The 13,686-nt window shown below is 36.5% G+C and overlaps 1 protein-coding gene across 9 annotated transcripts in view; it reads right to left on the bottom strand.

The window, feature by feature from the left end:
- STS (steroid sulfatase) overlaps positions 1-13,686 on the bottom strand; it is a 112,292-nt gene that overhangs the window by 38,515 nt on the left and 60,091 nt on the right. The window lies entirely within an intron of this gene.

Here is a 13,686-nt window from a genome sequence, read left to right as displayed (position 1 = left end):
GGGTTAGGCAGCTGGGTTAAGGGACAGCTTGGGGTTAGCCAGTCACATATAAAGAAGAAGGAAACTTGCAGAGAGGAGAGAAGGAGTCAGTGCTGTGTAGAGCTGTCTGTGAGGAAAGGAGTCAGAGTTGCCTGAAAGAAGTCCACTGAGAGAAGACGTGAAAAGCCTTTAATAAAGGACTTGTTCTGGTGACAGTTGTGTCCGGACATAATTACTGCAACAAGTTGCTGTCTGGAGAAAGAGACTAACTCCCACCTGACTACAACCACCTTCCAGGGAGTTGTAGAGAGTGAAAAGGTCACCTCTGATTCTTCTTTTCTCCAGGCTAAACAACCCCAGCCCCCTCAGCTGTTCCTCATAAGGGCTTGTGTTCTAAACCCCCCACCAGCCTTGTTGCCCTCCTCTGGGTGCTGGGGACTTTAAATGACTTTTTCATCAGCCTTGGCAGATACAAATATTTGTGTCCTTATGCCTCTTTGAGGTAATTTTTCACATACACTCTCTCATACACAGCCATCAGCACATTCAGCATGCAGTAGGGCACAACCACACAGGGCTTCTAGCAATCGGGACCATGACTCAGTTGCTGCAGGGTTTCTTGAAGTACAATAGGAGAGGATTTGTGGACGTCACAGAAAAGGGCTAATCCACAGAGAGCAAGTGGCTTTTGGAAGCAGTTACTCTAAATCAAGGAAACCCCTTAGCCAGAAGATTAAAGCCAGTGAGGATCTTCACTGGCACTGAGGAAAGAGTCTCAGCATGTAGAGTAGATCTCAGTTTGGGGGTAAAGCCTTGCTGCCTAGCAACCTATAGAGGCAGCATGGCAAAAATCTAAATGTGAGTGTTAGAGAAAGACAAAAAAACCCCTAAACATAAGAGAATGCATGTACCACCTTTGAAGTATGTGTGGTTTCATTACCAAGCCTAATAATTAGCCCTTAATATCTAAACAAAAACAACCAAATTCAAGATTTGCAAGGTAATAAACACATTCCAGTGCACTAATTTAAAACAACTATCCACAGGAACATGTTTTATACCTCTTAGGCACCATGAGGTCAAGTTTCATTTTCACAAATGGCTCCTCACACTACTTTTGTGGAGGGCCTTGCAGTTTTATAAATTACACTGAAACCTACTTAGACTGAATTCTGTAAAGTGTGTTTCTGTATGAATGAGAGTGAAGCTGCTCTTTGTAACTTGCTCCAGTGAATTTTATACTGATTAGGAATCTAAAATTATTGGTCCTGGAAAATGACCAAAGCTTAAGAATATAATTCTTCACATCAGCCTGACAATGAACCTGTCCTTTAGGGATCTCAGAACATTTAAAGTTAATTCTGTCTTCAAAACCATTTTATCTTTATTCTTTTACTTAAGCATCCAAGAATGGCCCAATTTGAATGTTAATTTTGATTTGCTAACCTGTCCACTAAGAATTAATTCATCATCTGATGCTCAATTATTGTGTCAAAGAGGATGAGATAAGAACTTTGAAATACAGAGCCTTGTAAGTGGTTTTCAGATCACTGTTTCTGTAGCTATGCTCTTTTTCTGGATAAGGAGTAATTACCTTACTGTATTGCTACTAATTCTAGTTCCTCTTAATGTTATATCATTCTAAAACTGTCTTTTTGAAAAGGCTGACTGTCTTAATTTTTCAAATGATTGGGTCATGAATAAAAGAACATCAGCCGCTAAATATAAGCAGATACCTGTTAATTTTGTTTTTTAAAGTAGGAGCAAAGAAGAAATGTAAGAGTAGGAGAATTTGTTTATGTAAATTTTGAAGCCTCGTGGGAGTTGAAATTTCCCAACAGAGCTGAGAAAATCTGTTACAAATGCTGACATTTTGAAGTTGGTGGGTTGAGGGAAAATCATGCAGATCCATCTGACAAGCCATGCGCTTACTGCATACGGTGGACATAGTGCCAGAAAAGAAAAAGGAAATTTCCCATTGGCTTCTGAAATTGTTCAAGAATGTACTTGCTAGAGTGATTACAATATCTCTTGGAAATGTGTCAATGATGATAAAGTAGAATATAAAGATAAATTAGGAAATTATGTGTAGGTATTCAGCCCCCCTCCAAATCTGTATCAAGCTTTGAATTTACGATACAATGACAATAATAATATATAGCATTATGCAAAGAAATATATGTGCAGTGATGTGCAAAACAGTATTTTTTTACATACATCATGTTCCATGATGAAATTGAAATTTCAAATTAATCTTGTATATTAAAGAAAATTTAAAAAAAAAATATATATATTTATATATTATGGCACTCAGTATATAACATTAAATAATCTCTGGTGATCAAAGGCATTGGCAATCATTCAATAATGGCCACTTTGATTTCCCAACCAACTTGGGAAGATATGAAAAATGTCTTGCTACCACAGATAATTAAACTGAAATTTCAAAATTAATATTAAAATTAAATGTAAGACATTATAATGATTTTTTCTAATGAGGTTGAGTAACTTGACTTACTCTGAAAAATAATATAAAATTCTGACACTCAAATGCTTCCCATTTTAGAAAAAAACCTAGCCATTGAAAATGGACAGAAATTCTCATCCAAAGCTTGTTAAACTCAATGGCAAAACTTAATTTCCTTCAAAAGGGGTTTTAAACACAGAGGACTGCCTATGTTAGGTTTAATTAATGAATGCTAAAATGAAAATTTATCTTAGCAGCAACATTTTTCTGTACAGATAGACTAATAGTAGTAATTCAAAAAATGGTATTGTCAGAGTAGGGCAGTTACAACACACTCACAAGCAAACATCCCATTTCTGCTTTGATCTTGAACACTGGCACCTACTAGAATGAAAACTGTAAATAAGCAGCAAAGTGTGTGCAACCAGGAGATAAGCCATATTTAAGTGCATTTGAATGATGTGAATCCCACTAACACAAGAAATACATTCACATACCAGTATTTCTAAATGGTAACCAGAGAAGAAAAATGCAAAGAATGCATTGTGGATGTCTGTGGATAGTTATAGTTCATATTCAATATTATACGAATTTTGGAAGTAAATACTATCATCAAGACAACACACCTTTTACTGTTTTCATACTTTTTTTTTTTTTTTTTTTTTTGTAATTTTAACTCCTTCACTCTCACTACTTCTGATTATTTCAGAGACTTTAGAATTAAATTAAAATTGATGTATAAATATTCCCAGGCAATGGTGATTCTTTTAGCTGCCTAGGAAGAGTTGCAAAAAGACTTTTTTTACCTGTTGACTAAAAAAGAGAAGATTGGCAAATAACTGAAAACTAAACACTTTCATATCAAGGACAGTAAGATGAATTGTGCCCAAAGTGCTACACATGCACTAGCATGAGCAACACACTTTAATGACTGTGGTGAACAGATAAATTACGTCTGTGTAAGAGACAATGGCAAAATTGTATTGCTTCACCCATAAAATATGATTGGAGTTGTTGTATGTCATGTGCTCTTCAGTTAGAAGAATGGGGCTTCAGCTGGCTTAGTGTCCCCTGTGAGTTTTATTGCAAACTTCTGAAAGCGATACAAATTTCAATAGAATTATCGGATGTCAAGAGTTTATACAGAATATGAAACTGCAAGATGAATAGGTCAAAACATCAGGAAAATCATGGCTTTGTTCAAGCAACTATAGCTTACTATCCCCAGAGCAGGAAACTATCAATAAAAATAGAAAGAGTTTAAATTAAAATACCTTGCTTGAAAGCCATGTTCTGAAAAATTAACTGCTGTACTGATCTATGTGGATGGTACCAGTTTATTATTTTTATGATTTGAACAGATCATATTTGGAAAGACAACATTTCTGAATATCAAAATCAATCTAGCTGTAAGAGCTCCATAATATCTGCAGCTATTTAGCAACTAGAGTTTCAAATCAAGCTACACCTGCTTCTGTCATTATAGGAATGTGTCCCACAACGTAGATGACTAACATTGTAGCAGACAAAGGTGTTAGGCCATTGGGCATTTTTCTTCCATTTATATTTTTTTAAGATGCAAAACAGCTTGAGGACTGTGTTGTTACTCGTTTTAATTACTATATCAGTGTTCCAAAATTTAAATGAAGCTTCTTGTGAAATATACTGAGGAGTGCTCTCTATATTCTGCTCTCCATTCTTGCTTCAAGCTGTGTAAAATTATAAAGAATTGTTTCATACTGAATTTGAAAATGCCAATTTCAGTGGAGAGATAGCCATGTGAAAGTGAGAAGAGCAATTGACTGTTCTTTGGAAGGAAACACAGTGCCATGCTGCTTTTCAACTTCTCCAGCACAGCCTGAATGGTAGCTGAACCAGCCCTGCTAATGGTGATCATAATTACTGAGTTTTGACTCATGCAAAGCTCCTACTGTACGCATATCCATGAAGAGATAGGGCTTATAAAAAGTGACTATTCATTTGTAAACAAGGTACAAACACTGAAAAACAATGATGTGTTTACAAATGTGTTAGTGATTTGGAAAAGTGTTCAAATGTTTAGTCAAGCAAGCATATGAACAAATGCATTTTATTCAAAAATTAGTTCACTGTCATTTCAAGTCAATAGGAAAGAAGCATTATTTGTATTAATTCAAAATAATTTGGAGTATTGCTGAAATTGTGTTTAAAATCTCAAGAAAACAGAAATACCTCTGTGAAATCTAGGCATTAGAAAAAAAATAGTCTCTACTTGTGAGGAAAGCTTTAAAGCAGTTTGCCAGATTCAAAGACAAAACATGTTTCAGAATGAGGGTTAAGGATCTCTCAGAAAAAGATAGTTGACATTAAAGGAAATTCCTGTTAATGTAACACTCTTTTCCGATTCCAGCAAACTTTCACACCTCTTTAGTATCCCGAAACTTACGGCAAGCTTAAGACAATTATTGAACAAAGATTCCAACAGATCAGCCTGAAAAAATAAGCCACCACATCACTGCCTAGAAGAGGTAGTTTGATTGTTGTTGGGGTTTTACTGTTTTATTTGCTGTTCAGAATTTGCTACTGCTGCTCATATTTGGTTTTGAATAGCATCATTAACCAGAATCACAACTTGTAGTCAGCTCCAGGCACTCACCTCTGTGAGTGGCAAGCCTTTGAATAAATGCATAAAATCCTACAAATTAATGCTACATGCATAAGTATTTGGGAACCCACATTTCTCCCAGAAAATATATTGATGCCTTTCAACTATATACCCATAGGTTTACTACATAGTAACCCTCTTGGGAGTCCCTTTCTGCTGCAGCAGTTTAAGGTTTTCCCACAGTTAATCATCTCTTCAGGGCTCAAAGGCTAAGATTTTCACCTTATGAAAACTTAATGTTGCAGATTCTGCATACCATCATTCACAAGCTAACAGTCATTTTAATCTCTATGTTGATTTTCTGTGATGAAGAAAAGATACTTCACTCTAATGCACGGATATGATTACAAAAGCCACTGACTAAAACCTTTGTATTAAAACAAGCTCATAATGAAGATCAAGACATCCCTATCTTAATTTTAGCTTTTGGACATTTCAGATTATAAATATGCAAATGTTCCTGTGGTATGCTCAGAGCCATCCAGTTTCCCTTTGATAAATATGTAAATTAGTTTGTCTCTGCAGTGGGGAAGTAATTATCACTTTCAGACCTAGTCACTGAGTACAACACTTGAGGTAAAGACGGAAAATAATAAAACCATTGACAGCAACACAAGAAGTGGCTGCACATATGGTGAACAGTACATAAACGCTGCACACAACTTGTTTAACATTCAGAGCTATAACACAACCACTGTAGAGTGGAAATTCTGGGACAAATCATTAGGATATGCTATGGCATATTATCTAACCAGTCAACAGAACACATCCTCCTAAGAAGACAAGTGATTCTCATAAGGACATTAGCATATGAACCTCAAAGGAGAGAATATATACTATGTAGTACGACTCTTTGACTGGAACAGAAAATAGATGCATAACTAATTACAAAAGATATAAGGTTTTTCCTTATACAAAGTAGAGTGTACTTTCAGTACAAGGCCTTGAATCAGTACTACTGCACTCCTGTTTCTTAAGTTTTGTTAACTTTTTTGTTTTCTTAAGAAACAATCCATACAATGAAGTTTTCTCCATAGCTGGAGTCTCAAACGTACTTAGCTCCTGCTATGACAGGTTAGTGGGATCTTCTGTGTCAACAGGAAATTCTGCCAAAAAGTAGCATCTGGTTCTGAAAAAACATATCTATATTAGTGTTTTAATTTGTAACATGAATGCATATTTACAGTAAATCCAATCATGGATAGTAAACATACTCATGTTTCCATAGCAAAGCCGTCTTAGATTTTGTGACCTGACTGTCTTTCAATGTAAATTCAAGAATGAATTCTGGGAATGCAACTGAGGCAGTCACACTGCAGATGGGCATTCAGTCAGGGACCACAGTAAAGCTGTTCTGAAGTGGGTTTATTGTCTCTTCTGGTGTGCTGACAGCATTTTTCCAGCTCAGAAGACATTCCAGACCTGCCACTGCTGGCAGTTTTAAACATGGTAGGATTGAGTAATCCTCCTCTGAAAGCCTAGTGCAGGCACAATCCAGCTACAGCTGTGCATGCTCTAGATACACTGAGGGTGAGATTTATATACAGTGTACACAAAGCAGAAAATATGGATTTTCATATGCAGATAATCTATCCTAAGAATTTGTCCCCAAAAATTCTGCATTATTTTCAATGTGCAGTAAGGTAAGGCAATTGCCCCAGATGTAACCACCTACCACTAGAAATCAGGTAAGAAGTTCTTAGGTCCCAATAGTGTGCAGAACATCAAATAATTTTGTTAGATCCCCCTAGACTCAGAGTGGGACAAGTAAATCAGGGGAAGTGCTCAGAAAAGAGAAGTATTTTAAACAGAAAAGGCAGCTTTGGTGTGGAGTCAGCTAAGCTATCAGTGTGAACTTGCTTTTTGTTTGGATTTGGACTGTCATGTAGCTGTAAACTTGCAATTCACTTGTGACTGTTTATACAGTTTTATAAGTATAATGTGTCTTTCAGACCCTCAGGATAAATTTTCAGCATAGTGCACAGTAGATTAGCTACGCACACTGCTTAGCAGCTTTGAATAAATCAACCAAATTTTGGCATATGCATAAGGATTTTCCTTGAGATGAGTACCACATCTCTTATTTCTTTTATGAATATAGGTTCAAATTATTTTTTAAATATGAAAGTTGGAATGATATTTTAGATATGTATAAATACATGTGATTAATAAAGCACAGAGTTAAAATGTCTGAAGACCTGCAAGTATAGCAGCAATAGACACAATGCAGAATGGAAAAACTTCCTGTACTGCAGCACTAATGATGGATTATTACAGGTCAAAAAGTATAACTAATCAGTGCCTATTTCCTTATTAGTATTCAAATTAGCTAATAAATGCATTGCTTGAAATTCACTTTTAGACCTTACATCTGTTGAATGTAAGTCTATGTATTTCTAACATAACTCTTGAGTTTTAGCCTGCTTAAAATGCTAAAATATGAGAAATGGTCATGCAATTTTAGGAGGGTCCACTGCATTTGCATTATGCATGACAGCTGTGATAACTTTTTGGACAAATTTGCATCTTCATTCTCCACATATCTATGATACCATTTCACATATACAACTAAGATGAATAATGAAAAAGACATTGTCTCATTTCCCACTTTGAGGTCTCCCATGTTTTCTTCCAAATTATGAAAGGGATTTCTTTAGGCATAACCTTGGCAAACTGTAGTGACAACAGAGGGAGACTATTCAATTTTGAATTAGACTGTCAGGTGAATTTAAGGCTTCAGGTATTTGATCATTCCAATTTATGCTGATTGTGATTGATTGAATAAATGTGGAGTGATAAAAGAAACCCTTTCTTATGTCTTCAAAGGTTTAGACATTTTTTAATGTCAGACTAAGTTTTAAACTCAGTATCTCTATGGTCTTAGAACCAAATGCATAATGACAACATTTTTGCCAGATTAATGTATGAAGAAGTATGAAGAATTTAAAGCAGGGAAAAAAATTAACCCCCCATTTAATGCTCTACACTTTTCTAAAAATTTCAGTGGTTTATTTAATTTTAATAACTTTTATTAAGTAAAATTCAAACCCTGACAAATTGGCTGACATCAGAGCATAAGCATTTATTGTCTTTCAGCAGCCAAACTTTTTAATCTTTGCTGAATTTAGAAGCTGGTTTTAAACACTTTCTATAAATTACATACCATAAAGAGGAGTTTCATCAAGATTGAATTATATTCATCATGAAATCTCAATAAATTCAATTTCCTGTTTTTCTGATTTTAATTGTGCAAATCCAATTTAACATGAAAGTTGGTGCGCATTAACTCACTCCCAATATACTTTTTTTTTCTCCTTGACATGAGGATCACCATGCACACTTGTTAATTCACCTACTTCTCTAACTTTTGTGCCTAAGTGCTACTAGACACTCGAAGCCTAACGTGAAATCACCATCTCCAAAACATGTTACTTGATAATGAATCTCTGTATAGACACTGTTGCTATCAATAAGAAAGCAAACCTAACTACAAAAATTGTCTCAAGAGACTTTTATAGTAATGATGTAGACTCTTTGTCTCCTCTACATGACATTCAGAATTTAGGAAAAAAAATACAAACAAAATACATTGAGAGCCACAAATTATGATTTGGCACTTTTTTCCCTTGGTACATGTATGCATTAAACATGACAAATATATACTGATTTAAATTCCAGAGAATCTTTTTTGAAGGGAAGGAAAATCATTTTTCAGGTCATCCTCATTGATGACAGATTACTAGCTCAAAAAAATTACTCACTATGTCATGAAATAGCACTTTGATTCCTTAATTCAGCTAAGTGCTCTTGAAAAAAATATTCACAGCCTATTCAAAAAGAGTTTCTGTTGAAGTTTCAGAGTAGTATTTAGTAGCACAGCAGATACCTATGAGGAAGAAAAAGAAAATCTGCCTTTTTCTGATTTGAGGCCTGGAAAGAGAAATATGCCATTCTTGTTTTAAATTGGTTTGGAAATATTTGAGGACTCTGCTTAGGCCAAGATGTGTTTGATCCCCCTAAGTCATGTCATGGTGGAGTCATGAGATCAGAGAGGGTCTTGAGATCATTAGGCTCATTTTCTTGCCTTTTCTCTAATTTTCACTCATGTAATAATAAAACAATAAAATGAGTATGTTAATGTGAAATTACTAATTAATCTGAGTACACTATGAATGCTATGTGTCAATTTGTTTGCAATGAGAAGTCACAAAAACGGACCAATATATTTTTCCAGTGTGAAGGCATGGCAGAATTCTGAGAGCTCTGCCTTGCATATAAGGATCACAGGGAGATGTGTTTTTTTAGGATCAGTCTGAAGGCTAAATGTGAGATCAGGAGGGATCATTCACAAAAACACCACAGGTCAACTGAAATATTTACATAGATACATAAAACAAATTAGTCTAACTGTAACTTTGGGGAAGAGAGGAGTTATTGCAAAGGTAAACTCCAAAGAACAAATGGCAAATAATCACTTAAAGGCCCCAGGCACCACATTTATTACTTATGGGAACAGCATTATTCCTATGGATACACAGGCAGGTAGAAGGTTCGTTCCTCTCCATTAATATATGTTTTTATGAACTAATTATTTCTGAACCTCTAAAATAAAATGCAATAATTGTATATAAAAAGATGTCTTTGAACAGGAAATGTTTGGAATCTTCACATTTCACATAAAGAGCTCTGTAACACACTGGTGTTTCAGTATCACATGCAGAGAGAAGTACAATCCAACAAATATATTTCTGCTCCAGAAGGCACTGGAAAAGTATGGCTGGCTATACACAGGAAATGACTCTATCATTATCAAGATTCAACAAGTAAATATGGTAACTGTAGGATAGAGTATTTGCATACATTTCCTGATAATATATTTAATATACCAGTACTTCCTATTAAAAACAATTATTTTCTATTATTTTACTATTATTTGCTAAATTTAATATATAACAAGGGAATTAATTAAATATCTCATAAAAAATCAGTTTCCATTGTGAGAGATGAGTGATATTATTGTCCAGTATTTTTTGCCAAGAAAGCTCTCTTTACCTAGGCCATCTATTTTTTTTATGAGCAGCACCTGGGGATTGTTGCACAAGAAGACTGGCAAACTGCAGCAGAATCACACAAAAGTTGGACTGAGAAATTTAGGATATAGAGCTTGACTACCTCAGCTCTAAATAGGCAAGAATATTTAGGATATGTCCTGTAGAAAGGTTTTAGGCTTTTTTTTTTTTTTAAGGACAACTGTCAATTTTGTGCCTTATTTAAAAAAATGCTGGTAAAAAAGCCATCATAGCAGCAGCAGTTTGCTCATGAGACCCTGCTAAGATGCACAAACCCTGTTCTGTAGGATGTACTGTAAGTTACATTGTGTCTCACTCTATCCTGATATTGGTTTGGAAGGGGCCTTCAAAAATCATCTAGTCCAACCTCCCTGCCTTAGGAAGGGACATCTGTCACTAGATCAGGTTACTCAAAATTTGGCTTTGAACACTTCCAGTGATGCAGCATTCACAACTTTTCTGGGCAACCTGTTCCAGTGCCTTACCCCCCTCATTGTCCAATATTTCTTCCCAATGTCCAATTTAAATCCGTTTAACTTTTGCTGTTTGAAACTTTTCTCCTTTGTCCTATCACTGCAAGTACTGCTATCAAGTCTTTCTCCAGTCTTTCTTACAATTTATTTTCCTTTATATATTTTCCCTAGAGCCTTCTCTTCCCCAGGCTCTCTCAGCCCCCATCTCTCAGTGTGTTTTCACAGGAGAGGTGCTCCAGCCCTCTGCTCATCTTCACTAACCTCTTCTAGACCAGTCCTGAGAAGCCCACGTCTTTCCTGAGCTGAGGACCCCAGAGCTGGACGCAGAACTCCAGGTGGGATCCACCAAGTGCAGAGCAGTGGGGCAGATTCACCACTCTCACCCTTCTGGCCATGCTGCTTTAGATGCAACCCAGGACATGGTTGGTTTTTTGGGGTGCAAATTCACATTGCTGGCTCATGTTCAATTTTTCTTCTATCAAAGGGAAAGGATAAATGATATATGTTTGAATTGCAAGCAAATAAATAACAAGTGTTCATTTATTACTTGCTTCATATATACTCTGTGATTTTGTGATGTCAAAATCAACTGAATTCTGGATTAGAAGCACTTTGCTACTTTTTACACAGCAATATACTATACATTGAAATACTATTCATTGCCTGCACTTTTCACATTAGCAAAACTAGTATCTTCCTTGACTTTACTAGAAATAATGAACCATCCTGAACTATTAGTTTCTTTCAAACATCTGGCATTAAATTCATAGGAAGACCAAGTTTATACTGCTTTTCTCGGCTAGGCCATTCTTTAAGATTAAAATGCAGTAACATTTGTATTATTGTTTCCTGCTTTGTTTTTAAATGCTAATCTGATTAAGAAATTAAAGAAGCTTGATTTCTAACCCATAACTATCTTAACCCCTGAGATACAAGAACCTAAAGAGCCAAAACCCTTTACTCTCACAACAGTGAAATGGCAACAGGACTATAAAACCATGTAAACCTAAGGACCCAAGCTAATCACAATTGTAGGTGTTTAAGTTTAGGACAAATTTGGGGAAAAAAGAGCTTTAAAGGGCCCCCCCCCCCCCTTTTTCTTTTTTACAATTTTTTTCTTTAATGAGCTTAGAAAGAATTGTTTTTGTGGTGAAAATGGAAAAAACTTTTTATTAACAAAAATACAAAAGAAACACTTTTTTAACTTAAACCCAGATGAGACGAACTTAGCCGGTCCTCGCCGGGGAGAGTGGCAGAGCCTTTCAAGCTGACTTTCAGCAGCGGCCCCCGAAGTCTAGATTTTTGTTTTTGGAGTTGGTGCAAATTCTTGGAGCAGGGAGAAGGGAGAGAGGGGGAGGGGCAGCTGGGAGCAGGCCTAAAGCAAGCCCAAGACAAGCTAAAGCGAGCTTAAGACAAGCAAAAGCAAACTTAAGCTAACACGGGGGCACAGACAAAACAGCTGGGGGAAAAGGGAAAAAACGGCTAAAGAAGCCAGGGGAGGGGGTCACAGCTGAGCAGACGGCAGAGAGCAAGACACAGCTTACAACTGAAGCGCAGCAAGAGAGAGAGAGCTGGAAAACACTAGCCTAGATAAAACTATTTGAGGGAGGGACCGGCAGCTGCACGGGGGAAGCAAGGAGAGGAGCTAGTTTAAACATTAGCCCATAACATTTTACCCCTTATTTCACATCGTGATTATTGACACACGATTGGGATACACACTTACTAAACACGATATGGAAATTTCTTGACTTGCTTAAACTTTCAATACTTACACATTTCTTTTTATTTATAGAATTTAGTATACAATGGTGGCAACACTTAACAATAACATTTGTTTATACTTCATTTTATAGTTAGATTTCCCTGAGGTACACAGCAGGTTGTTTTATTTTTTTGCATTATCTACTAAGTACATCTTGGTTTTTGAGCAAAGGCAATTTTACGAATGGGTTTGCCTGTACTCGAGGCAGGATGAATTTATACTGTTTTTTTTAGCAACTCTTTAACATGGGCCACTGGGACTTTATTTCCATTTATTACATTAAGGCTTTTAGATTGGGCGGGACTTGCTCGGTTGGTGGAACTTCGAGTGTTGACTAACTAAGTGGCTTTTGCCAGGTGCTGCTTTTAGTTTTTTAAAGATTTCCTACCTAATGCTTTTAATGTGGTCTTTAACAATTTATTGTACTTCTCTACTTTATTTGCAGCTGGTGTATGGTAAGGGATATGGTACACCCACTTAATACTATGTTTCTTAGCCTAGGTGTCAACAAGCTTATTTTTAAAATGCGTCCCATTGTTTGACTTAATTTTTTCAGGGGTACTATGCCTCTAAAGGACCTGCTTTTCCAGGCCCAGGATGGTGTTGCGGGCAGTAGCATGGGACACAGGGTAAGTCTCCAACTACCCAGTGGTGGCTTTCACCATGGTTAGCACATAACGTTTTCTTTGGCGGGTTTGAGGCAGTGTGATGTAATTAATTTGCCAGGCTTTTTTATACTTGTATTTGGACTACCGTCTACTATACCAGAGGGGTTTTACCCGCTTGGCCTGCTTGATGGCAGCGCAAGTGTTACAGTCATGAATGACTTGGGTAATGCTGTCCATGGTAAGATTTACCTTTTGGTCTCGTGCCCACTTATAGGTGGCATTTTTACCTTGATGGCCTGAGGCATCATGGGCTCATCGAGCCAGGAACAACTTTCTTTTATGTTTTCAATTTAAGTTTATCTTTGAGACTTCTATTTGTGCAGCCTGATTTACCTGCTTGTTGTGCCTGTGTTCTTTATTAGCTCGATTTTTGGGAACATGGGCATTTACATGACGGACTTTTACGGGGAGCTTTTTTACCTGAGTGGCAATGTTTTTCCACTCATCAGCAGCCCAGATTGGTTTTTCTTTGCGTTGCCAGTTAGCTTTTTTTTACTTTTTCAGCCAACCTTACAGAGCATTGGCTACTATCTACGAATCAGTGTAAAGGTAGAGCTTTGGCCATTTTTCTCTCTTAGCAATGTTTAAGGCTAGCTGAACAGCTTTGAGTTCTGCAAATTG

This window comes from Erithacus rubecula (genome assembly GCF_903797595.1).
Source record: "Erithacus rubecula genome assembly, chromosome: 1".
NCBI lineage: Eukaryota > Metazoa > Chordata > Aves > Passeriformes > Muscicapidae > Erithacus > Erithacus rubecula.
This window is presented reverse-complemented; position numbering and strand designations above follow the sequence as displayed.